Here is a 24,800-nt window from a genome sequence, read left to right as displayed (position 1 = left end):
TGGCATGAGAGCTCTGCAGTTAGATTTCAGGAAGTCGAGAACTTTACTCGAGTCCTTCAGAAGGAAGGGATCGTCAAGTGCCAGAACCTTGAGCCTAGACTGAAGGAATTGCCCCAAAGCTTTCTGCCAAGTGCCATTCTCAGTGACAATTACCCTCAATGGGTAGTCTGCTTTATGCGTCTTCGCTGTGAAGAATATGTCCAGACTGGCCTTGCCAGCAGCATTTATGCTTGTAACAAGTTTTTCTAGATTTAAGCGGCTGCAGATTTGCTTAGCTTTTGATTTTATCCTTGACAAAGATACCCTTTCACGCCGCTCGAAGACTGATTCCAAAGCATCAACAGCTTTTGTGCCAAACATGTCTTTGGGCAGGACCAGGAAACCATCTTCTTTGTCAGCTGCTAATAACGAAAGATCATGGCTTCTTAAGTAAGAGACGACATGATTGAAGGGCCTAGTTTTGTCCTTCAGTTTGTGGCGAGACAACACCTCAACTCCTTCAGACAGGCAGCTAGCGAAATCAGAGTCCTGAGCACAATGAGACAATTGCCTGACCAAGCCCAGTAGATCCGGTGGCGACTTGTTGGGTTCCACGGCGATTTCTTGGGTTCAGCGATTTTAGAACCTTTTGGCTCTTAGTAGTTTTCAGGTGTGTTTGCCGCCATGTCAAGAGCAGCCTCTTATTTGCCCCTTTTGGCCCTGCAATTTTAAAGTCTCTCTCGCACGGTTTTAGATCTTTCATTACCCTTTTTTGGCTTTCTTTTCCCCTAGCAAATTGTTAGTGCCCTGCTTTTTGCTCCCTAGTTTCATTCCTCGCCTTGTACTGCGGTTTAAGGCCCTTGTTTTTGTGTTTTTGTTGCAAAATGCCGGTGCCTTGTCTTATCGTTCATCATTGACTTGCAGTGCGCTGTTGTTTGTTATTAGCAGTCACCCTTGTGCGCTGTTGCAGCCTCTTCTTTTCGCCTTTAAATATCTTATCCCGCGTATCAATTCCAGCAGTAGCGGCATCATGCGTTCCCTTCCATTTCCTCTATAAATATCCCCTTTCCGCAATAAAAATTCAGTTGAAGTCAGCGCTGTGGTGTCTTGTCTCACTTCGTCCCCGTCTTTATTCGCGCTGTATCGCATTATGGAAAAATACCAATTAGCCCGATCTGCCACTCTTGCCCGCTGGATTCCACCAGGCCGTCGATAACTGCAGGCGTGAATTGCAACCTGTACGAAGTATGGGGACGGAATTAGTTGCGTGCTCGCTGCCACAACCCTTGCTGCCAAGTGACGGGCTGGCTCACGGACACCCCCTTTTGTAGGCGCTCCGGTAGATACGGTCACACCGGTAGATGTCGCTTGACTTCACGAGTATGCAGATAACAGCGGGCGTGAGTTTTTACGTGAATCAGCAGATGACGTCACTCCCGCAGATGCCGCTGGATTCCACCAGGCCGTCGATAACTGCAGGCGTGAATTGCAACCTGTACGAAGTATGGGGACGGAATTAGTTGCGTGCTCGCTGCCGCAACCCTTGCTGCCAAGTGACCCTTGGTGCCGCAACCCTTGCTGCCAAGTTCATGCGGCGTCGCCGGTGCAGCGTTTCATGGGGCGTGGTCGGTGGAGGATCTTCAGCGTTTCGCTCGTGTGAAACCTCACCTCCAGAGGTTGCTGTCTTTAGTTTCCAATATGGGGGCTGAGAGACCTTCCTCGTACCGCGGCTGCGTAGCTGCAGCGTGGCGACGCAAAGCGCGATGTTTACGGCGATGGTGAGCGCGAAAAGCGGTTCGGTGTGCACTCCTCTCGATGCAGGTACTCGTCGATTTCCTGCAGACATTGGCCGAGGGGTGGTCGTGGGACGTTAACGAAAAATCCTCGAAGACCGATACGTCGGTACGGGCAGTGACGAAGAATATGGCTGGCCTCACCGCAATGGAAACACAACGGCCGGTTGTCGGAAGTCCTCCAGGCGTCACATTTCCCGGGGCTTGATTGTCGGTCATAGGCTGGGCGGGTGGGGGCTGGGAGGCGGCGTTGTGGAACAAGTGGCTCATCTAGAGGGGGGGGGGGGACGTAGGGGTTATCGTTGGGGCTGAGCAGTCCTTACTGCAGCGGTGTTCTAAGGTTCTGTGGCCATCGAGGTGCCAAGTACCTGTTGCACTTCCTGTACCACATCTCTCAGAGTCGCTTCTCGTGGCTCTGGGGAGGATGGAAGTAATCGGCGTAGCCCTCTCGGACGATTTTGCGGACAACTTCCCGCAAGCTGTGGCTGGTGGCGGCCGTCGTGTCCGAACGACTTCAACAGGCAGAGGAAGGACGATTGTGCTGCCGAGCTCGGACGTAGAGAGTCTTCCCAATCATGCAGGCTTCTTCCATGAATTTCTCGACTGTTTTTGGCGGCTGGCGGAGGAGGCTGCCAAAGAGTTGTTCTTTTACGCCGCGCATTAAAAACTGAACTTTCTTTTCCTCGGTCATCTCTGTGTCGGCGCGGCGAAATAGGCGCTGCTTCATCTCCTTGACGGAACCACGGACGGGCTCATTCGGAAGCTGGATCCTCGACGCGAGGAGTCGTTCGGCTCTTTCTTTCCTCACGACACTGGTGAATACCTCCAATAGTTCTCTCTTAAATAGCTCCCATGTCGCAAGGGACGAGGAGTCGTTCGGCTCTTTCTTTCCTCACGACACTGGTGAATACCTCCAATAGTTCTCTCTTAAATAGCTCCCATGTCGCAAGGGACGACTCGTGGTTTTCTTACCACGTGCGTTCGGAGCCATCCAATGAGAAAAAAACGTGTCCAATTTTTGCCGCATCATCCCACTTGTTGAATGACGCCACGCGCTCAGATTGATCCAACCATTCTTCAGGGTCTTCGCCTAGGGATCCATTGAAAGTTGGAGGCACCCGCGGCTGCTGCAGTATGATCAGTGTCGACATCTTCGGCTAGGTTGCGCTGCGCGTAGCAGCGTCTTTTCAGGAGAGCAAGCTGCCGGGCTAGTTGGTGATGCATGTTGTAAACTAGGAAGCGCAAAATACCGTACGACGGACAGAGTAAGGGACACAAACGCTCGTGAACCTGTTTTTTGTGTCCCTTACTCTGTCCGTCGTCCGGTATTTTGCGCTTCCTAGTTTACAATAGCGTCTTTTCGCTGTCTGGTGCGGTCCGGCAGGGTCCCGAACTCAGGCTTCTCTCCCTGGAGGCGTCGGCTGGCTCGGTGAGTTGCTGGCTCGTCCTCGGGTGCGGAGCGCTGAGGGCTGGCTTCACGACTTGAATGGGGCGTCCGGAACATAGAAGGTGACCCCGCACCTCCAGGAGGTGACCGTAGTGGTGACGGCAGTCGAAGGAGCGATGAAGACGGACACAAGGTTTTCTAAAAGAAAACTGTTTATTGGGCTGACTTGCGTCCACAATGGACTGAATCACTCGGCGGTCGTCGAACACAATGCCCGGCACTGTCGGCCGTGCTCAATTTAAAGCTGACAGCAAAATTTCGAGATAAAGCGTGAAATGTTACTAGAACATTCCGGAACAACGTAGAATCAGCTCTGCCTGGCTGCTATCAATCGAGATAAATCTAGTCGCGTCGTGCGTAGGAAACAAAGCGATAAAATGGTGTGGCGTCAGATTTGAAGAATGAACAAACACTGCAAATATTCTTGGTAATATTTTTACCTGGATGCTGCTCACATGTAGCTCTGGCAGTAGGAAATGCCTTATCTAACGTTCAACTGCATATGATCTCTTTGGAAGCTATTGACTGACCGGAAGCAAATAATCACGTCCGCATACACACCCATGCTCACGCGCACACCTAACGTGTATGCGAGTTCAAATTCCGAGTTTTTGCCTCTTGTTTTGAAAGGCGGATTCGACAATTTGTTTTTGCCTTGTATTTAACGATGTTTTTTATTTATTGTGGTACTTGTTATTTCATATCGGTTAGTCTTCTGGTTCTCTTCCTTCAATTTGAGTTCAGTCTCTTCCACTACTAACGCTCGCATCAGTTTTCTTCCCCCTTCCGTAGCCGTTTATCATCAATGGCTTTGCTGTGTGCTTAGCGGGCTTGAAGTGTTGCATTTTTACGAATTCGCTTCTAGTTTTACCCTGTACATCTAATGCTGATATCCCCAATGTCAGCCGGGTTTACTTCCAGCCCCGTTTGTAATTCCGACCCCTTAGGTTATTCCCACTACTTAGCCCTCCTTCGTTTCGTTTACTCATGATAGACGACATGCGCTTTTTCATCCCTGACATTCGATCGGAACGCACGGACTTGTGTCTCTCGTGCCAGCATTTATTCATCTTCAAAATATTTGTACTTTTCTACACTGAGTATTTGATGACTCTGAGCACCTCTTCAGTGGTTTCGATAAATGTCACCAAACCTGGTTCATTTTTCTTTGAATTTAAAATTTAGAGCATACGAATTTGCCCCAACGAGCCTCCTCCCCCCCCCATCCCACAGACAAAACGGAGAGCCATCGCTTCCTACATATTCTGGCCCCTAATTCTATGCCAAAGCCCCTAGAGAGGTCAAAAATTGTCAGCCCACAGAAAAAAAAAGAAAACTTTGCAATTGCTTTGCGACTCGATGACGATCAGATTTTGATCAGTAATTTCAACTCTTCCCGCACGCGATCCCCGCATTGCGGGCATGTCTTGTGCAAGCGTAGGAGTTTTGATCATTTTCGGACCCCACATAAATATCAGCGCTAACTGCGCAATAAATGACCTAGCCACAATAAGGTCAATTACGGACGCCCGAGCAAAAGGAAATTTGACTGAACATAAAAGTGAGGACGGCCGGTGGCGACAGTATGGAAGAATGGAGTTAGCTTTACAGTGTGAAAAGTCCTCGTGATAATGCACTTAAGGTAAATGAAAATCCTACTCTATACCTTTACACTGTGAAAAAGATAACAAATTTTACAAAAATAAGCAAAAATTGCGTAATTTTCTCGGCCTATTATTACTCAGAAGATCTAAAGATTTTTTCCGAAACTCAGAATGATCACGGCAACCCCGTGTGGCTTGAACCTACTGTGCTTGGAAGCGTTCGCTAACAAGGTGCCGACACGGCGCGCCCAAGTATACGCTTCTGCATTTTGTAGCCGCGTGGGAGTGGCTGAAATTTAGCTCCTCAGGGAGGTTTTGCGCGCTTGCTTGAGACTGCAGAAAAGGTATAAAACGTTGCGACAAAAGTCACCTTTTTGATTACATTTAGAGGGCTCTTACGCTTGCGGCGTAAGGCGTTTTTCGAAATTTGGTACAAAGAAATTTTAGCCATTGCTTTATGCCAGTGCAGATTGAACGGCGTACGCAACATCCAAGGCACACTGCATGCGCGGATATGGGGATTGAGTGGGAAAGTTAAAGGCAAATATTTCGGAACACAGGTGTGCTACGAAGATTCTAGTAAATTCAATAGTCAAGTAACATGACCGCGTGATTGTTTTGAATATAGACATGAGCGCTAACCAAAGTGGGTAAGACGTTTACTAACTGATTTCAGCTCACCGAATATTAGTTTGGTAGCTCAGTTGCGCAGCCTCCGAAAAAAGCAACTGTCATACAATGGTTGTGTATTTGTATCCAATGACACCTGAGACCTAAATCACACCAGTTTTGCAGTTTATAGCTGCTTCACCCTGTGGCCTGTTGCTTCGTGTGGTGTGGAAGTCCGGCTACATTATAACAGACGTAAGCGACTGACAGCACACGAAGTATTTCCGGAAAAATGAAATCTTCCTTGCCTCAAAGTGTTGCTGGCGGCGCTCTCCTGCTGTTGTTATTAGCCATCCAAACTACGCTATACGACCATTCACTTCCATGTGGCTCGTCCAAGTTCCAGCAAATCGGGAGGATGGGTTAAAGGAAGCACACGGTAGGTTTATCTCAAATCACGTGGCTGTCTTTGAGTTCTTTTTTTTTCATGGATCCTAAAGCGGCCAATCGCATTGCGGTACGTGCATATAGCAGAAAGAGTAATAAACATTATTTACACACGAAAGGAAGTGTGGCTCTTGCTCCCCGGGTTGTAATGTGGCAGGATGCTTTTGAGCTGGCCGGAAGCTAACCCGCTACAGCTGCTTTGCGTGCAGCATTCAGCCGTCCGTGAGGGCGCGTTGTAGCCGTTGCCATATGAAGCGCTGAAACAAAGTTGTCTTGCTTTTTAAACCTGCGACGGCCTGATGACATTGTCCACCACAAGTATGTTTTGTTCGCCCGCACCAGAAGGTCGACGAAAATAGAGCAGGAGCAAGTAAGTCATCAGAATGAAAGCAGTGGTTTATGAGGAGAATTTTAAAAAGCGCAAACTGAATTCACTTAAAATATTGCTGGGGACTGCAGAGTTTTCAAATAGTTAGAATTTCATAAAATACACTTGAAAGAGCGAACATTGCAGGCAGAAACTAAAAAGTGCCAGGTTTTCAAAAATTTCTTGAACTAAAAAACTCGTGAATGAGAATTAGGTTTAGGTACATAACAGAAACCTATCAAGGGAGAAAGGGAAAGAAGATATTGCTCTCAGCTTTATGCAGTCTAGGTGAAAGCGACACTTTTCAGACAGAAAACTGCGCATTGAAATGATGGTCGCATAAACTTACTTTTTTCAGTAGAAGCTTTTTTTTCACTTCAATTACAAATATTTAACTTAAGCATTTCAGTGTTAACCCCGCGATGTACGAGTGAGCTGGCGAAGCATCATAGAGAAAACAAGCCACAACAAAGGAAGATGCAGCTTTTGGAAGCCAGACATTACAGCAACTGTGGATACGTCAAGGCGCGTAGATAGCAAATGGTGTGAGTTGGTATTTAGTACTAAAGAGTTCGGTAGTGACGCAAAAAATATATATATTTAGAATAGAAGACAGTAACGTGCAAAGAGCACCTCGACCGCCGTACCTAGATTGTAAGAAGCGCGCTTTTCCTAGGCTGCACTAGGCTGCTTTTTGTTAATTCTTGTTTTAAAACCTCCTTCTGAAGCTAATTTTCAGCATGTCAAGCTGGTGACTTTTATACTTCCACGCGTAATCAAAAGATTGCACTTTCGTAATACCCCTTTTCAAATATCCTTCTAAGCATAAGGTTGTACGTCCTCAATTTTAAGACAAAATTGACAGAAATATGATCGAGTGGAAAATTTCAGGCCTTGCCCTAAGTTCAAGATTAACAGAAGTTCAATAATGGCAAAGAACAACACCCTTCCAGTTCAAACAGGTTTTCAACAGCCACCTCGGGCACCATCAGAGTTAACATTGTACATCGCTATTGCCTGCCTGCAGCTTAACGCATCTGTGGTTGGCTACTTGATGAAAGACATCACAGCGCGGTAGACGTGGAGCGCATGCGAACGGCGTCAGCTAATTACGTCTTCTCCGAGGCCTCTGAGAATCACGTGCTACAAACGTTAGAAGTGCGGAGGGCTCTACCTTGTGTGAGGTGCAGAAAAGATCCTCGGAGGATTTGTGAATGCGGTGCGTCCAAAGTGGTGCGTCGGACTGCGGAGCGCTGCGCGTCCCAGCCCAGCGTTGCTCGTGTGCGCTTGCGAAGGGTGTTTGCGAGGCGACGGCGGCAATGAGCGTGGCGAGCACGAGAAGCGGAGAGCTTACGTGCCAGAAAACCGAGGTGTGGAGGGAGACAGCGCAGCGGAGATCGGGTCATTCAAGCGTGGAGGTGGCAGCCGTCGGACGTTGGGTCCGTGCTGCCGTGGACCTCCCTTGGATCACCTACGCAAGTCAACTGCGTTCCTTGCCAGCGTGGAGGTGGCAGCCGTGGGACGTTTGGTCCGTGCTGCCGTGGACCTCCATTGGATCACCTACGCAAGTCAACTGCGTTCCTTGCCAGCGTGGAGGTGGCAGCCGATGGACTGAGGGTCCGTGTTGTCGAAAGGCACTCTTGGATAGCCGACTTTAAGCCTCTGGTGTTTCGTGACGCCGTCGACGGGACCTGGCTACGTTTTTCCTGCTGGTGCCAAGTTCTTCGGGCTGTTGGTGGAAGGCCAGCGGCGTCTTCCTGCAGTTCTCTCCGCCCGTACCTCCACCTGGCGCCCTTCCGCCGCTTCCTTCGACGCAGCGCCAGCGACGCGTTGCAATACAACCACCCGCGTCCGCCCTGTCGCAATACATCTTCGCTTTACCTGGGACGCTCAGTACCTGGTGAACTCATTCCTTTATCCTTTAGTGTTGTACGCGTGTTGAGAGTGCATTTTTCTTGGTGTTTTCCTTTCTTATTGACTCTTTTCCTTTAAATTATAAATACGGCTTCGTTTTCTTTTGTTTCATCTCTTTGTTCTTTTTTATTTTTCGAACCTGCATGCGTTAGCGTTCCCCTTCAAAAAGTCAGGGACGCGTTACCGATTCGCGACAATTGGCGTCCGCACACAGGACGAAGCCGTTTAACTTATATTGAGCTCTTTTTTAAAGATTAAGGAAAAGATTAGCACGCTGAACGAGTTATTTGAGTTAGGGAAAGAGTTGGGGTTGAAAGGCGCCGAGCTGCGCACGTGGGTTGCTGCCGAGCAAGAGAGGGAACGCGCAGCACGTGCTGCCGGCCGCGGGCACGCCAAGGCGCAAGCAGAAGCTGAAGAGCGTAGATTGCAGATCCAATCAAGGCTCGCAGAAGCTGTTGGCGTAATCGTGATGCCACATCGGGGCCCTCAGCAGTGGTTAGCCCACACAAATTGATCTCACCTTTTGACGATCACAGGGATGATTTGAACGCATACATCAAATGTTTTGAGCGTATCGCAGAAGGGCGCAGCTGGGCCAGGGAAAAATGGGCTACAGAACTGAGCATGTCTTTGACTGGAAAGGCTTTCCGTGTGTTCGGTCGACTGTCTCCAGCAGATCCAATGGATTATGATGAGGCAAACATAGCCCTGGTCTAACATTTTCGGTTTACAGCAGAAGGTTATCGCGAAAGGTTTCGTGAAAGTAAGCCGCTTGATAAAGAAACAGTCAAACAATACGCAGCTCGTTTGCTCAGTCTTTTCGATCGATGGGTCGAGCTGTCGGGAACGGCCAGCGCGAACAACGACTTACGCGACTTGATGGTGGCCGAACAGTTCATGAGGAACTGTCGTAGTCGTCTAGCGATTTTCTTCGAGAAAGAGAGTGCAACACGCTGGACAAAATGGCTGAGGCAGCAGATAACTTTCTTGAGGCCTAGTGGCAAATAAACTTGTCTTAATTCAAAGAATCGGTCGAGGGGGGCATTCCGAGAGAGAAGGATGTACCATCAAGTAGACAGGAAGGTGTCTCATTTGTAACAAACCTGGCCATAAGGCTGCCGACTGTAGCTCTAAGGCGGAACCGCTTTTTTGCGTTTATTGTCGAAGAACGGGGCATGATGTAAGACGTGCTCAAGAAAGCACGAAAGCCCGAAGCAGTCGTCCTGTTGTGTTCAGAGAGAGAGTGTTGCGCATGGGACTGTGTCCACAAGCAGATAGGCTTGATCCAGCTGAGGATAAGGTGATGGTCGGGCTTGTCCAGAACACGCCGGCAGACGCCCAACACAGGCCTGTACAAGAGGGAGAGCTCCGAGTCCTGCCCGTGCGTGTTTTACATGATACGGGGAGCAATACAGTGGTTGTGCGGAGAGCGCTAGTTCCTGACTCAGCTCTCACCGGCTTGAGATCTGCGGTGTTCTTTGTTGATGAGAGTAGTTTGGAAGTTCCCGAAGCAGAAGTCTATATCTCTTCCCCTTGTTTAACTGGCATGGCCCTGGTAAAGTGCATGGAGGCATCATTTTACTATATCATAATTGCAAATATACCAGAGGCCTGCGAGCCGTGAAATCCAGATATTAATTTGCAGAAATCTGAGGGCGTTGCTGTAAATCAGAATGAAACAAATAAACTGAAAAAAATTTTGTCCTGAAATAGTCAATGACGAGGTTGCCAGTTAAAAGGGCGAAGGCGAGAGCCCAAAAGTCGCGTTGGCTGGAAAGGAAGTTTCCAGACTAAAGAGGGAAAGCACTGCTTTAAGCGGCGTTGGTCCCATCAGGTTCAGCAAGGAAACGTTAGAAGCAAAACAAAGAGGCGATGAGTCATTGAAGGCGAGTTGGATGAAAGTAGGCAAGGTGTTCCATCGCAAGCACGGCACTTCGCACTCGTATTCTGTTAAAAAAGGTTTGCTGTGCCGCCTCTATCATCTTGTCTCTGGCAGAGAGGTTCGACAGGTAGTACATCTCAAGTCTTGCCGATCACAGATGTAAAGCCTTGCCCACGATAGCACGTTGGCGGGTCATCAGGGCATTGTAAGAAGACGACAGATCGAGCTCTGGAAGAATTTTACTTGCCGAGAGTGCAGGAAGAGATTAAAAGGTATGCCAGGTTGTGCTACTCCTGTCAAAGGACGGGCCTGAAAGGCAAAGGAGGTTAAGCTCCGTTGGGACGCACGCCTCTTATCGACATTCCGTTTGATCGGGTCACTGTCGATATTGTCGGTCCGTTGTCGCCCACATCGGTGAAAGGGAATAGATATATTTTCACTCTTGTCGATTTTGCCACGCGGTATCCCGACGCCGTGGCTCTGCCAAAGATAGATTCAGCAACCGCGGCAGAACCTTTGATGGAGATTTTTTCAAGAGTACGTTTTTCGAGAGAGATCCTTTTTGACCAGGACTCCTGTTTCACTTCCGAAATTCGCCCAGACATGCGCTCTGCGGTCAAAAGTGTTGGGTAGTTTATCTTGTATTATTTTCTAGCTACGTCCGGTTTCCTTGGTCACTTCTGATGCATTACGTGCGCACTTCTGATGCATTACGTGCGCCGCACGCAGCCGCTTCCTTTTTTAAGTGCCATGCAGCATGCATAACGTATCTCGATTTATTTCGCTCTTTGACGTGTCATATTCCTCGGCCGCTCTCCAGCGACCATAGATAACATTCGAGGCGAGGACGAATTCTAAACCATAGCGACAGAGGCTACCAGTTATAATAGGGAGAGCGAGAGGTTGGGGGGGGGGGGGGGGCGATGCCCGGGTGCTCCAAGACATCGGGAAGCGTAGGCAGCTTACCTGCTTTATGTGTCTCTGGTTCTAATTCAGATCGATGTATTATCATCTTTTTCTGCTTCGCATAGTTATGACGCAAAAGGCCTGAAGTTTGGAAACATCAAAACGGCACCTTACAACTGCCACACAATAAAATACAACACGAACGAAAGTGTGTAAAGGAGAATAATTTAATTTTAGCGCCATGCCACAGATTTTAGATATCGGACTGAACTTTCTGTTATTGAAACGGTCTCCACTACATCAAATATATTCACTATTTTGGTCACCAAACACAGAATGATTGCAAACTGCCTAAGCTCTGTTTGTTATTGAACTTTACGGCCGTCTAACATGTGAAGTAAACAGAAAACATAAAAACTAACTTTAGACTCGAGCTAGTTAGAATGGAGTTAGAATATATATACCTTGCGCGCTGTTTCACTCGCTCACGTGATCAGTGCGTGTGAGCGCTTCGTTATTGGCTTTACAACCCCGGGGCCCCTATGGCAGCAAAGCTAAACTGCACGGACGAATTGAGTACGTGTTTCACTAGACTTGCTCAGTACAGCTGCTGTTGCCGGGGGTTTCATGACGCTGGTCAGTGTATATTGTTACGCCGATTACGCTGGGTGGTACGGCGCTGTGCGCATGGTGGAAGAGAACGAAGTTGTAGCGTCAGGACTCGGGATGTGGTTAGCCTGACGCTGGCCGTTCCACGCTTTCACCCCTTTTCCCGCTCAACTTGTAAATATGAACCCATCCCCGTAACAATATTGTATGGGTAGACTACTTTAGGAAGCGACGCGTACGTGTTTGTGCAAATATTGAGATTGTCTGAAATGTGCATTTTTAATCAAGCCAAAATTAATGATCCTATAATCCGTTTTTGAATAAAAGTTACTGAAGTGAACGGTTTTCGCAGCCTAGCTGCCTCATAACTCCATCTTGAATCTTTTTTTTTTGCCCATGCAGCGGCTGCAATGCGACGGTACGTTTCCGGGATGGGTAATCTGTTCATTTGTGTTTTGTATTCCGGGTAGCCCTGTGCTAGCCTTACTAGGTTGCGAACAATTTCACAGAGCAAAGCGCATGCAGGCAGCGTCACCAGGAGAGCGTACATAGGAGCAGCAAGGAGAGTAGAGGTGGTCCGTTCTTTGAACTTGTTCGCACTATATAATAAAATGTTCACGTGAGTGATCTTCGTGCATTCGATAACAGAAGGGTTTGCAACCTCACACGGACTTTATGTAACTTTCTTAATGCCGTTGCACGCGCACTGCATGCACATACACGAACGCAGAATCCTTACGGCATCCGACTATGAGCTCAAGTTGTAAACGCGCAATCTCGAAAGCAATTTTTTTTTTCACTTTCGGTATATTTACTGCAGTAGTGTATAAATGAAATACTGCATTTTATTGTTACCAGCCGGTGCTTCCTATTTTTCATTAGTTTGTTTTTCACTTATATCTTGGTCCTCCATAATAGAAATGAAAATATACTGAATAAACAAAAATTAAGTAAATAAATTAATAAATAAATAATGAAATGATGAAGTCTCAGAAAGTGTGTTACGCCATCAAAGAATAGGCTTGCAAGAATTTTTCTAACAGGAGGAAACAACGTTTTTCTGGTAAGGTATCTCGAACATTAATGTGAAAAAAGAAACTGTATTCGAAGAAGTTAGTACAGGCATGAAAGATGCAACATATGATGGCTCTTCGTACATGAAGGTGTAGTATATTTGAACGTTACTCATGTGCTCGCACATAGGTAGATATATGTTAATTTTTTTTATTTCAGTATCATGCTTTCCAAACTTGTGGGTCGACCAACACGCGAGTTACGGCCAAGGCAAGGTGGAAACCCTGTTTGAAGATCAGAAATAAAAGAGGAGAACGAAGCTATATATAGTCTGCGGCTTCCTGTAGTACTCCGCTAACCAATCACAACAGTAAACGAAATTAACTTTTCAATGCTTGATATCATGAAACCAGCCAGGCATCAAAGTTCTGGAATTATAATTTTTGCGGTGCTTAGCTTCTTGTTCAGGAAACAAGAAATATTCTAACGGCGGTTTACTATTTAGTCGTGGCGGAATTCTGTTTGATGGTCTTAAATGTGGATCGAGCTTCACTGGAGACCCGCCGCGGTGGCTCAGTGGTTAGGGCGCTCGACTACTGATCCGGAGTTCCCGGGTTCGAACCCGACCGCGGCGGCTGCGTTTTTATGGAGGAAAAACGCTAAGACGCCCGTGTGCTGTGCGATGTCAGTGCACGTTAAAGATCCCCAGGTGGTCGAAATTATTCCGGAGCCCTCCACTACGGCACCTATTCTTCCTTTCTTCTTTCACTCCCTCCTTTATCCCTTTCCTTACGGCGCGGTTCAGGTGTCCAAAGATATATGAGACAGATACTGCGCCATTTCCTTTCCCCAAAAAACCAATTATTATTATTATTATTATTCACTGGAGCCTTAAATTATATGCAACTCTAGCGACTCTATACTGCGGGAAATCCTGAGCTCTGGCTACCGTCGCCTTGACGAAGAGAGTGCACACACAAGTTGTTGCCACCTTTTCTGCGCAAAGGCTTCATGCGTCTCTTCTGTTTCAAGAGAGCCGCAAAAAATGAGAAAGTAAAAGCTGAAGAGAGCGCGTGCACACTTGAGAGGCGTCATAACACCGAAACTTGACGCAGTCGCGGCAACCGAGTCAAGTCTCCCGATTCCTGAACGCGGGAGGCCATTCTATGCAGCATTTGAGCTAGCCCTCAACGCGCGATCGATAAAACCTAATAAACGTCATGCTAGTTTCGATGCCATTGAAAGTGTGTCGTATATATTTAGGAAACAACGACAGCTCGTCATCGGTGTAGTCTCATGGTGCCAATCCACCTTTTTCACACGGGCTTTAGCACATGCGCGCCCTTCGTCCTCCGCTGCACTGGTTGAAAACTGCCAGTGCCTACTAGCCTTCCAATTTCACTTCTAAACCAAATTTGCTTGGGAATAGCGCATACCGCCGCCTTTTTCCTCCCGATTAGAGACGCTTCGCTACGCGTGGGTGGCTTTATTTATGTAATCCTAAATTTTGCTAGCGCTCGGAAAGACAAGGACAAGATAACTGGATGGTATTTAAGATGCTCTACCAAAATTTCATAAAATTTACGAAGCTATACCAACTAGCCCATCAGACAAGTTAACTTATGCTCCAAGTATAGCCTATGGAGGAAACGGTCCTTTGTCCCTGTGCCTTGCTGAGTGGCCGCTTCAACACTAGCGGGCCTGCACTGCCTCTCCAACTTCCCCCAATCACTACCATTGGTGGCCCCATTGCTAACATTCACCCCTCGAACAATGAGCAACACACACCTCATAGCACCGGGAACAAAGGACCACCTCTCCTTTCCTGGCTAGCCTCTGCTGCATTGGCATAAAAGTAACCAGTTGGCGATGAGCGGATTAGGAAAACAGCCAGGCTTTCGCCTCACTTTCTGAGCCCAAAGATGTGCCGCCTCTATATTGTTGATGCGAACTAAGTTTATCCCGACAATTTTGTTTTTATTTTGCGCTAATTGAAATACTGAGCAGCATGGGAATAGTAGTTTACAAAACAATACAGTAAATAAAAATCGCCACGCAATCTTTATCTGCAACTAAAGACAGCGAAAGTGAGACGGACTTCTCAGACTTCTCCCACGTGTACGGGCAAGCTTCATTTCATTTACTAATACTCGCAGCCTCAGCAAGGGGCTTTAACAGGAGTGGAAAAGAAAACAGTCAAAGATCAACAGTAAAATTATTCGTGGTTTCAACATACACGTTTTGAAAACCACAGGTATGAAACAGCTTTTAGAAAATATTCTTAAAGCACACACAAAAACAAAGAAAAATGAATCACATGAGAAACCAAGACAACAGCTCGCTGCAGCAGGCGCAAAATAACCCTGCATCTCTGAGCTATTACTATGCACAAACTTACCTAAACGATGGAGGTATCCAGCTAATGATATCAACAGAACAGCATAGTCTGGAAGAGAATCCCAATCTTTCCAGCTTCGCGGAAAGTGCGTATCCTAGAAACGCGGATGCCATATGGTCGGCAATGAGATAAATTTATTATCGCGATGCGTTCATGTTTTATTGCTTTTGCATTCAAAGTAATTTTTTTTAGAAAATTGTTTATAAGGAGGTAAAGCGCTCTCAGTCTTTCATACATGGTTATGGTTACAAGAATCGTTATTTGAATTAGTTCTTAGAGGTCTTTAGAAGAATCGTTGCGGCGGTATTTATTATAGATAATCCTTAGAGCCAGTCACTGTATCCAATTAAGTTTGAGATAACTGCTTGCGTTTTGAGGATCCCACACCATTTTAGCGCATTCAACTACTCGTGTAATACACGTTTTGTTTGCGAGGCAGTTTACATCCATAGTGGCTCTGTGCATAGTGCGCCTCCGGTAAGATAGTGGCTTAGAAACTTTGGAGTCGAGGTTTTTAACGTGTTTATTCCTTCGTAAGTCTAATGTAAATGTTATGCCTAGGTAAAATAATGTTCGTCGTTTATTTATAAATAGTTCTCCTTATCACGGGCGCCATTTAATTGTCCAGCGCGTAGCTAAAACTGCGCAGCAGCTTATCTTCAACATTGCGAAAGAACGAATTGGGCGTAGTTAGCGTCCGCGTACTAGCGCTGACCCTAATTTAAGCCGGCCAAATCTTTTCAGACACGCTAGTGGCGTTTCGCAGTGCTTCACAAAGAACAAAATGGCGGTCGCCGTGTAGCATATGTCGAGCCCCTCCTTCTGCTGGCCAGACGAGAGCTTACAAAGAAAAGAGATGTTCATTGTTCGCCATACTTCCAGTAATCTCCTCTTCAAGGAAGAATAGCCAGCACTGCCGTTTATTTTCTACAGTGTTGGCTTCCACAACATAGAAAAATGCAGTTGATGTTTAGCGTTCATCGCGTCCACATCGTTTCTTGATTTATATGAAAGTTAGAAAAATGCCGATAAAAAATGCATTCGAAGAAAAGTCAGTACCTGACAGGCGCAAAAGGATGTTTTCATAGGTGCTCAGTCATGCATCATGAAAAAAATGCTTAGACCGAACACATACGGCAAAAAACTATGGGGGCAAGTGGGCAATTATGATGTGTAAATGCGACAGCACTGCTTGTCGCTGAGTGCCGCTGAGTTGTGGGGTTCTTGCTGGGGTGAAAGTTGTTTCGCTGCACCTGCTCGCTTCGCATGTTTCGCTGCGTTACGACGGTCGCATACTTAATCAGCAGTGAACTGCCGCCTTCGGCCAAGTTTTGCTGTCTCGCCTGATGATGTAGGCGCGGCCGAGTCAACCTGAACGATTAAGACTCATTAAGGCCGCAACCTCACTCTCCGAAAGCTGACAGCTGACTGCGGCGGCGGCGGCGGGAACTTTCCCTTTTGTGTAATCTCAAGCCGAGTATACAGGAATATAATAGTGCCGTGTCGTAATTCCTCGCGTACCTCGCGGGGGCAACACGCCGCTGTTTACAGTCAGGCGAGAGAGTGGCATATCAGCCAGCGCATGAGCCGGAGGCAGCCCGCCGCTTCCATCTTGAGCTTGGTCGGCTTTGTTATCTGAGGAAGGGGCTATTGTGCAGCGACTCCAAGGACTCCATTCCCCACGGATGTCGACTTGCCCTTCTTAGAGGGGGAGAGTGGTATTTGAAGGACTTTGGTGGTATTGATGGTGATAACATCACTCCCGGGCGCCATCTCTGCCACGCGTTTATGCCAAGCGTGCCTGCTGCCCACTAGAGGGTGTCGGCTACCAGGCGTGCCCGCCACGGCTTTCTGGTTACGGGGAGGGGGGGGGGGGGGGGGCCTCGCAAGATTCCTGTAATTCTCTCGCGTTAAATGGACCGAACACTGACCAAAACGTGTCATGAGATTATGGCGGAAATGAAAAGATCATGCGTGAAACTGTAAGAATTGAGCACTGCAGTATCAATGCAACGAGGATTTACAAGTTTAATTTAGCATTGAAAATTGCAGCGAAAGCCACCTTGTGGTGAAACCCGCCTTCACCAGTTGAGTCCAATACCTTACCACACCATTAAGACGGCGTGCTGAGCTAGCTGGTACATATTGTTTGTGAATAACAGACAGCGCGGAGACAACGGACCGAGGGAGCAAACAGGACCGGCTCTGAATAACTGCTGCGTTTCGTTAGAAAAAAACACACAAAAAACTTTTCGCACCCAGAAGTGGATGTGCAACTGGAAAAGACATACTGATAACTTCAATCATATCAATCGAGATATTTTAGTTCACAATCATGAACACATACAGACAGAGTTCTTACGGTCCTTTTTGCGCCGTCAGTCCCTTGTCTCTGCGCTGTTATTCAGAATAAACCTGACCACATCTCGGCAAAATATAGCTTATTTGTATTAAGTGCACAGTGTGTTTCCTTCTTTTTCCTTCAGGCGTGTTCCTTATATTTTATTATACATTACACTTCCTCGAGTGCGCCCTCCGAGGAAAAGCAACGCTCCGTGCGCATCGTAGACAGTGTGCTCCACAGTCTCGAATTTCTTGGATGGACCGGCAAACAGGTCTATTAAAACTTCCGTCGACGAGAAGTAAATCACTCTGCCGTTAGACCTTTTATGTGGAAACTGATATGGACGCTATTCTATATACTAAACAAGCCGTATTAATTCATGCGGGTGACATTTGTATTAGTTTTCGGCGCAGCACTTTTGCCGACGTAGATTCTTCATAGCGCTCGCTGATCATTGTTGCCACCATCAGGATACGTAAAAACGGACGCATGCAATGATTTCAAAATTCTGGGCAAAAATTTTCTTCTTCGTTTCCTATAAAACCGTTGCGGAATACAGCACCTTAGACAGCATGCTTTCCGTAGTGCCAAAAAAGAAAAAATCGGTCCTTAACGTTCAGTGCTCTCTCCGTTTGAAAAGCGAGGAACAACCGAACACGGGCGCCAGCTTTCGAGTAAACGTGTTTTGGAAGCTTTAGCTCAAGCCCAGGTATGACCCCATGCGCATAAGCCCGCGAAACTTGCATGAATCGAAACAAATAATATGGTTATCAGGAAAAAAATGACTGATTACCGAGCGCAGCGTGCATGACACCCATAGCAGGCGATCAGTTTTCAGCACAAGCTACTCTAGAATTATAACTTTGAGGGAACCGAGTGGTCCCCTTGATGCGTGAGCTATAACGAGTACCGCTTACGCTGTGTTTGTATTCTAGCGATAGCTACACTACGCCACCTCTTCGACCCTTCAGCGCCGCACCACTTGAGCTCCGTGGCGGCGCCGTTGATCACCTGGTTGATCACGTGGGTTGATCACGTGGTGCGGAACTGCTGCTGCTGCCAGCGGCGCGGCGCGCAACAGCTGTAACAAACAGCTGTGCGCATGCGCCGTGTCAAGTGAGACGAAGATGAAGAAGGCAAGCGCAGTGAAACGGAGCGGCGAGTCTGACTGGAATTTAACAGAGCGTTATGATCATGGAAGACAGTTGGGCTAGTTGGTGTGTAATGTAACTATCGCGTCACTCCAGGTTTGACCAGATCTGAACCACAGCCATTTTTGTTTTCTGCAGGTGGTTTTATCTCTGAATGTCTCAGTGAGATAGGAAAATATGAACCATCCCAGCAGAATAATACAAACGCATTTGCGAAACACCAGGTAGCCCTCACTGCTGCACAACCCTTCATTAAAAAAAAATGCAAATCTGAGAATCTGAGAATTGATAAGACGTGTTGTCCCCCAGGAGCGACAGTTGCCATAGGTGCGGCAGATGCGCCGTTAAATCGCGTGTCACGCACCGTCGCTCTTGCAGAACTTTGTCCCATGATTATTTATTCGCATCAGTGATTCGTAAGCGGAAGAGAGCGTTCGAGTGTTCGCCGTGATCCACCTCTGCCCGGCTGATGTGCTGTGTGACGGAGGACGGAGGAAATGTTTCAAAGCCAGCTGCTGCTCTGGATGAATTTGCTTACAGGTGTGCCTCCAAACTGCTTCGTTCAAAGCCGTATTGTAGGCTTTTAATGGATTAATTTTCCTCAATATATGATTTAACGAGTCGCAACTGCTAATGCGCAGTGGAAGGCTTGGAAACTACGACTTATGTTGGCAAATACAAAGCATGGGTTTATTGAAACATATGCAGCCCAGATATAACGCTAAGCATCTCCTCCAAAGGATGATTAAAGCCCTTTAAATACGTGAGATCATAATATTTTCAGAGCTACTTTTTCCTTTCCTATATCCCTGCTTCTAACATTACCAATACACATTGGGAGTTTTGGAGGTGCGCCGTTACATTCTTCGTAGAAATTCACAAACAAGAAAAACTTCGCGTCACCGCCCAAATTGCAACAGGATAGACAAGAAAAGATGTCATGTGGCTCCTTTAACCTTTTTCAGGGCCTCTAAAGGCAAACGTGTTGCGAGTGCCTGTTCAGGCAGACTGAAATTCGCCTTGAGGAAGGTTTATCTGGCCAAGCTTACGAAGTTGGCCTAAGTAAAAAGTGCTTTTCCGCGAAAAGATACGTGTAGAGATTTGCGAATGAAATTAAGTGGTGAGGCTGGGCTCACGTCGCACCTTAGGAAGTCCCGCTGGCCTCGAATTGCTTACGTGCTGATGGGCGACACAAGCTAAGTGGCATGTATCATCCGCTCAGACATGCACGTACTGAAAAAAGATGATAGCGGTGAAGCCGGGACTGATTCCTGTCGATGAATAAACTGATGTGATCAACAGGTATCAGGAATGCAATCTCATTTGGAGGTTTCTAGACAACTGCGGCCATTGATGACACCTAGTCACCTCCGTCTGCCCTCCTACCCTCAACGACCAATAAGGCATAAGCGCATTTGACGACTTAGGCTGCTAAGCGCAACTTCAGCAAATGCTGGAACGGGTGTCGGTTGCAATCTCGGCAGTAAGTGTGAGCGTAGCAATAATTAAAGTAACTATTAGCTGCAGAGTTTCAAAACAATTTTTGACAGTTCATATTCATTTTTTTTTGTGATCGTGCCAACTGCTTCTGTAGTGTGACCCTGGCAACACCTTCACTTATTACGGTTTTATCATGAAGATGTTCGTCGCGGCCTTCTTTAAAGAGTTATCTTGTGTTGTGTTGGTAGACATGATGCCTGTTTTCATTCCTTCCTGACTATTTAGCAGTACCACCATACTGTACTGTGTAAACGGCAGAAAGCAGTGGGGCCTAATGTAAAGACATTTAGCACCATTCGCTACCAAGCAGTAAGCACAACAGATCAAAGCTTGATGACGACTAGAATGTACAGTGTATCGACTGTTTCAGCGAACACCTTCAAAAATTCTAAACAATAAACAGTTCGAATTAGCAGTATAATCCTTTTGAGGAACAAACTGTCAGCCGCGGTGGACCTTAGTTATAGTACAATGATGTTAACCAGCGAGCTAATTAACTTAAATTAAATAATTATCTTCTTAAAGCACTCATCCTGGGTCTAGTGCCAAATTTACCTCCAAGCATGAAGAAGACGGCACCATATCAATGTTTGAAACGGGAGGAAAAATACGTTCTCTAAAACTTTGAAGCGTCAGGACATGCGGCGTGTTTTCTTTCGCATAAACCCAACCTCAGCACACCAGGATCCTGAATATGATCATCAGCTTGACTACACCCACTGCAGGACAAAGGTCTCTCTCATGTCGCTCCATATAACTCTGACGTTTGCCAGCCGCGGGCCCTGTATCCCCGCGAGCTTCTTAATCTCAACCACCCGATTAATTTTCTGCCACGCTCTGCTAAGGTTCCCTTCCCTTGAAATCCAGTGTTACCTTTAAGAATCAGAGGTATACTTGCCTTCGCATTGCACGCCCTGTCCAAACCCATTTCCTCGTCTTGATTCTGACTAGGATGTCATTAACCCGCGTTTCTTCTCTCACCCACTAAGCCCACCTCCGGACTCTTCATGTTATCCCTATAATTTTTCTTTCCATTGCTCCCTGCGTTGTCCTTAGCTTAAGCTGACCCTTTTTCGTTCGCCTCCAGGTTTCTGCCCCAAAGTTGAGTACCGGTAAGATAAAACCGTTGTATACTTTCTCTTAAAGAATACTGGTAAACTGCCATACATGATATGGGAGAAATTGCCATATGTCATCCACCCGATTCTTAATCTACTAGTTATTTGCCTCTCAAGATTGAGATCAGCGGTCACTTAATGCCCTAAGCAGGCGTATTCTTTTACTATTCCGAGCACCTCGCTACCAACTGCGACCAGTTGTTTCCTTGCAAGACTGTTGAACGTTACTTTGGTTTCCTGCACGTTAAATTTTAGACCCACCGTTACGCTCTGCCTGTCTATATCATTCACATTGCTTTGCAGTTCGTATCCTCAGTAACGTAGGAAGGCAATATCATAAGTTAAATGCAGATTAATTCGGAATTCTTCAATAGCTGTTATCCCCAACTTTTCCCAATCCAGGCCAGGAATACCTCCTGTAGACAGGCGGTGAACGGCATTGGCGAGATCGTGTCTCCCTGCTTGACACCCTTGCTCATCTGAATTTTATTAATAACTATATGGAGGACTGTGGTAGCAGTGCATTCATTGCAGAAATCTTCCAGTATTTCAACATAACACTCATCTACACCTTGATTCCGCAATGCCTGCATGACTGCTGAGGTTGCCACTGAGTGAGTTGCTTTCTCGCAATGAATGAAATCTATATGTAGGGTTTGGTTATAGTCTGTGCACTTCTCGATCACCTGATTGATAGTATTAACCTGGTCTATTGTTGACTATTTTTTACAAAAGCCTGCTTGTTCATTTGGTTGATTTGTCTAAAGTTGCCCTGGCTCTATTAGAAGTTACCTTAGTAAATATCTTGTAGGCAGCGGACTGATCCGTCTGTAATTTTTTAAGTCCTTGACTTCTTTCTTACGAATTGAGATAATATTAGAGGTTGTACGTAAACAAAAAGTGCTACGTATATTCTGCCGACACGGATGCCGTATGCGAAGTTGAAGCGCCTAGCGGGAGTGCCTCTGAAAATGACGCAACAGCCCCGCCTGCATCTCCTCCGCTTGCATCAGGTACGCCTGCATCAACTTCTACCTCAGGTTCGCCATAGGAAAACGCAGCCGTTTATGCATTGCCGAATCCAGATTACTCGATTCTTTTCACTAACATTCGCAGCATTTTAAATAAACGAGACTCATTGTCAGCTCTAGCCGACACGTGTTTTGCCGATGTGATTGTCCTGACCGAAACGTAGCTGTCTGAAAAAGTTGATTCTCGGGAACTGTTCACGTGTGAAAAAAATTATAACATTTATAGATTTGATCGCTGCGAGTGCGTTGGTGGTGGTGTTTTGATTGCCGTATCAGATGAAATTGCTTCCTATAGCGTTCCCGTGAATTCTTCACTGGAATTTCTCTGCACTTGCTTACGTTTGAACCACAAAGACGTTTTATTCTGTGTATGCTATCGACCACCTAGCTCACAGCCTTGCTTCTGCGATGACCTACATGACGCCATTAACTCGGTCCTTTCTATGTTTTCGAAGTCTCCTCTTTATATTTTTGGTGATTTCAACCTTCCCGCAATTTCATGGAACAGCCCCTCTTTTCATCTCTTACGTCCTTTCTCAGAATGTTCTGCATTCATTGAATTGTGTTCCACGTTCAACCTTGATCAAATCGTTAAAGAACCAACCCGTGTTACTCAGACATCTGCCAACATACTTGATCTTGTACTAACCACTTCTCCTGAAACTATGTCTTCAATCAGCTTTCTTCCGGGCTTAAGTGACCATAGTGCAATCCACCTAACTATGCCTTCACGCTCGGCTCGTTCTCCAAAAAGATACAAGCTACTTAGGAACTACAACAAGGCGGACTTCCAAGCTATTAATGCAGAGCTCGAGCGCTTTTCCGACACCTTCATCCCGCAGTTCTGGAGTCGTTCCACTCAAGAAAACTGGCATATATTTAAAACGAAGGTGAACGATCTCATAAATGAATATATTCCCATTCGTCGCGTTTCCTGCTCCAAACAAGCACCTTGGTTCAGCGTATCGCTAAAGCGCCTCCTAAATAAAAAAAGCGCATTTTCCGGCAGCTGAAAAAATCAATAACTACTGATAAGTGGCACCTATATCGTGCTGTCGCGTCACAGTACAAGCAGGCGCTGCAGAGCGCTAAGCATGTCTTTTATCATGACACACTGCCTCATTTGCTCGTTTCCAACCCTCAAAAATTTTGGAACGTCGTTAATATGCGCAAAACAAAAGAGGTCCGACTTCGCTCCATAAATAATATCCCGGTTCCCCCTCACAAGTACTGCATTGCTTTGAACAATACATTTTTTTCATCCTTTAGTAATTCCGTTGTGTCCACCTTACCCGATATTGCGGTTTCAGAATCTGTTCAGATGGAGCCTATAACTATCAATGATGAAGGTTTTGCCAGGCTTATTCAGAAAGGAAAGCTTGATTCAGCTGCAGGGGTTGACGGTATTAGTTATAAGTTCTTGAAAAGTACATGTTTATATTCATCCATGATGTTGTCCGAAATTTTTACGCAGTCCATCCTCAGCGCATCACTGCCTGACGACTGCAGGATCGCCAAGGTGGTTCCAGTCCACAAGTCTGGTGACGTTCATAATCCTAATAACTACAGGCCTATTTCCTTAACATCAATTCCATGCAAACATCTTGAACATATTATCTATTCACACCTTGTTGACTATCTGGAAGCTAATTCGTTTTTTACAGATTCACAGCATGGTTTTCGTAAGCATCATTCATGTGAAACTCAATTAATTGCATTCACTAATGACTTGATTTTCGCTCTGGACCACTCTTCCCTCATTGATTGTATATATATCGACTTTGCAAAGGCTTTTGACACCGTGTCACATCAACTGTTACTTTATAAGTTAAGTAAATTAAATATTGATAATGGTATTTTAAAGTGGATTGAGTGTTTTTTAAGTATTCGAAGTCAGTATGTAAATGCTAACGATCATGACTCCCCCATTTCCCCCGTAACCTCTGGCGTTCCGCAAGGATCAGTTCTAGGACCTCTTCTTTTCCTTATCTATATTAATGATCTTCCTTCCTCAGTTACTTCCAAAATAAGACTTTTCGCTGATGACTGTGTTTTATACAGAGAAGTTACTAACCAAGATGATGCACGTGCTCTTCAAAACGATCTGAATATAATTGGAACTTGGTGTAATACCTGGCTTATGAAACTAAACGTTAACAAATGTAAATTAATGAGAATTACGCGCACGACTAATCACAACATTCCGTGCTCATACTCTCTCGACGACACCCCACTGACCCAAGTTACCAAGTATAAGTACCTTGGAGTTCAAATAACAGATGATCTGTCCTGGAAGGCTCACATTGAATAATATACTAACGAGGCCAACCGCATGCTTGGCTTCATCCGTCGTAACCTTTCCCTTGCCCCTATCCCTGTGAAACTACTGCTCTACAAAACACTCGTCCGTTCAAAAATTGAATACGCTGCTCCCGTGTGGGACCCATACACTAACTCTCTCATTGGGCTGCTTGAATCCATCCAAATCGCTCTGCAAGGTTCATAATGTCAAATTACTCCCGCCATGAAAGTGTTTCAGAAATGAAATGAACGCTTAATCTTCCGGATCTTGCCATACGGAGCCGCATTTCGCGCCTCTGCACATTTCATAAAATATATTACGGCAACGAAACCTGAAAGCAGTCCTTGTTTAATCCTCCGGTGCACATATCGTCCCGCAGAGATCA

General features: G+C 46.2%; 1 protein-coding gene across 9 annotated transcripts in view; it reads right to left on the bottom strand.

The window, feature by feature from the left end:
• Positions 1 to 24,800, bottom strand: part of LOC144122120 (uncharacterized) — a 246,248-nt gene that overhangs the window by 166,396 nt on the left and 55,052 nt on the right. Inside the window, exon 1 of one of the 9 annotated variants that reach the window (XM_077655657.1) lies at positions 5,990 to 6,011. The exons of 7 other annotated variants lie outside the window; for them this stretch is intronic. The gene's annotated coding sequence lies outside the window, so the exon portion shown is untranslated. Of the gene's footprint in view, positions 1 to 5,740; positions 5,867 to 5,989; positions 6,012 to 24,800 lie in introns of those variants that run through there. One more of the 9 variants, XM_077655653.1, reaches the window with a different exon arrangement.

Source organism: Amblyomma americanum, chromosome 2 (assembly GCF_052857255.1).
Source record: "Amblyomma americanum isolate KBUSLIRL-KWMA chromosome 2, ASM5285725v1, whole genome shotgun sequence".
In the NCBI taxonomy this organism is placed as follows: domain Eukaryota; kingdom Metazoa; phylum Arthropoda; class Arachnida; order Ixodida; family Ixodidae; genus Amblyomma; species Amblyomma americanum.
The sequence above is the reverse complement of the archived record's forward strand: the minus strand, read 5'-3'. Positions and strand labels throughout refer to the sequence as shown.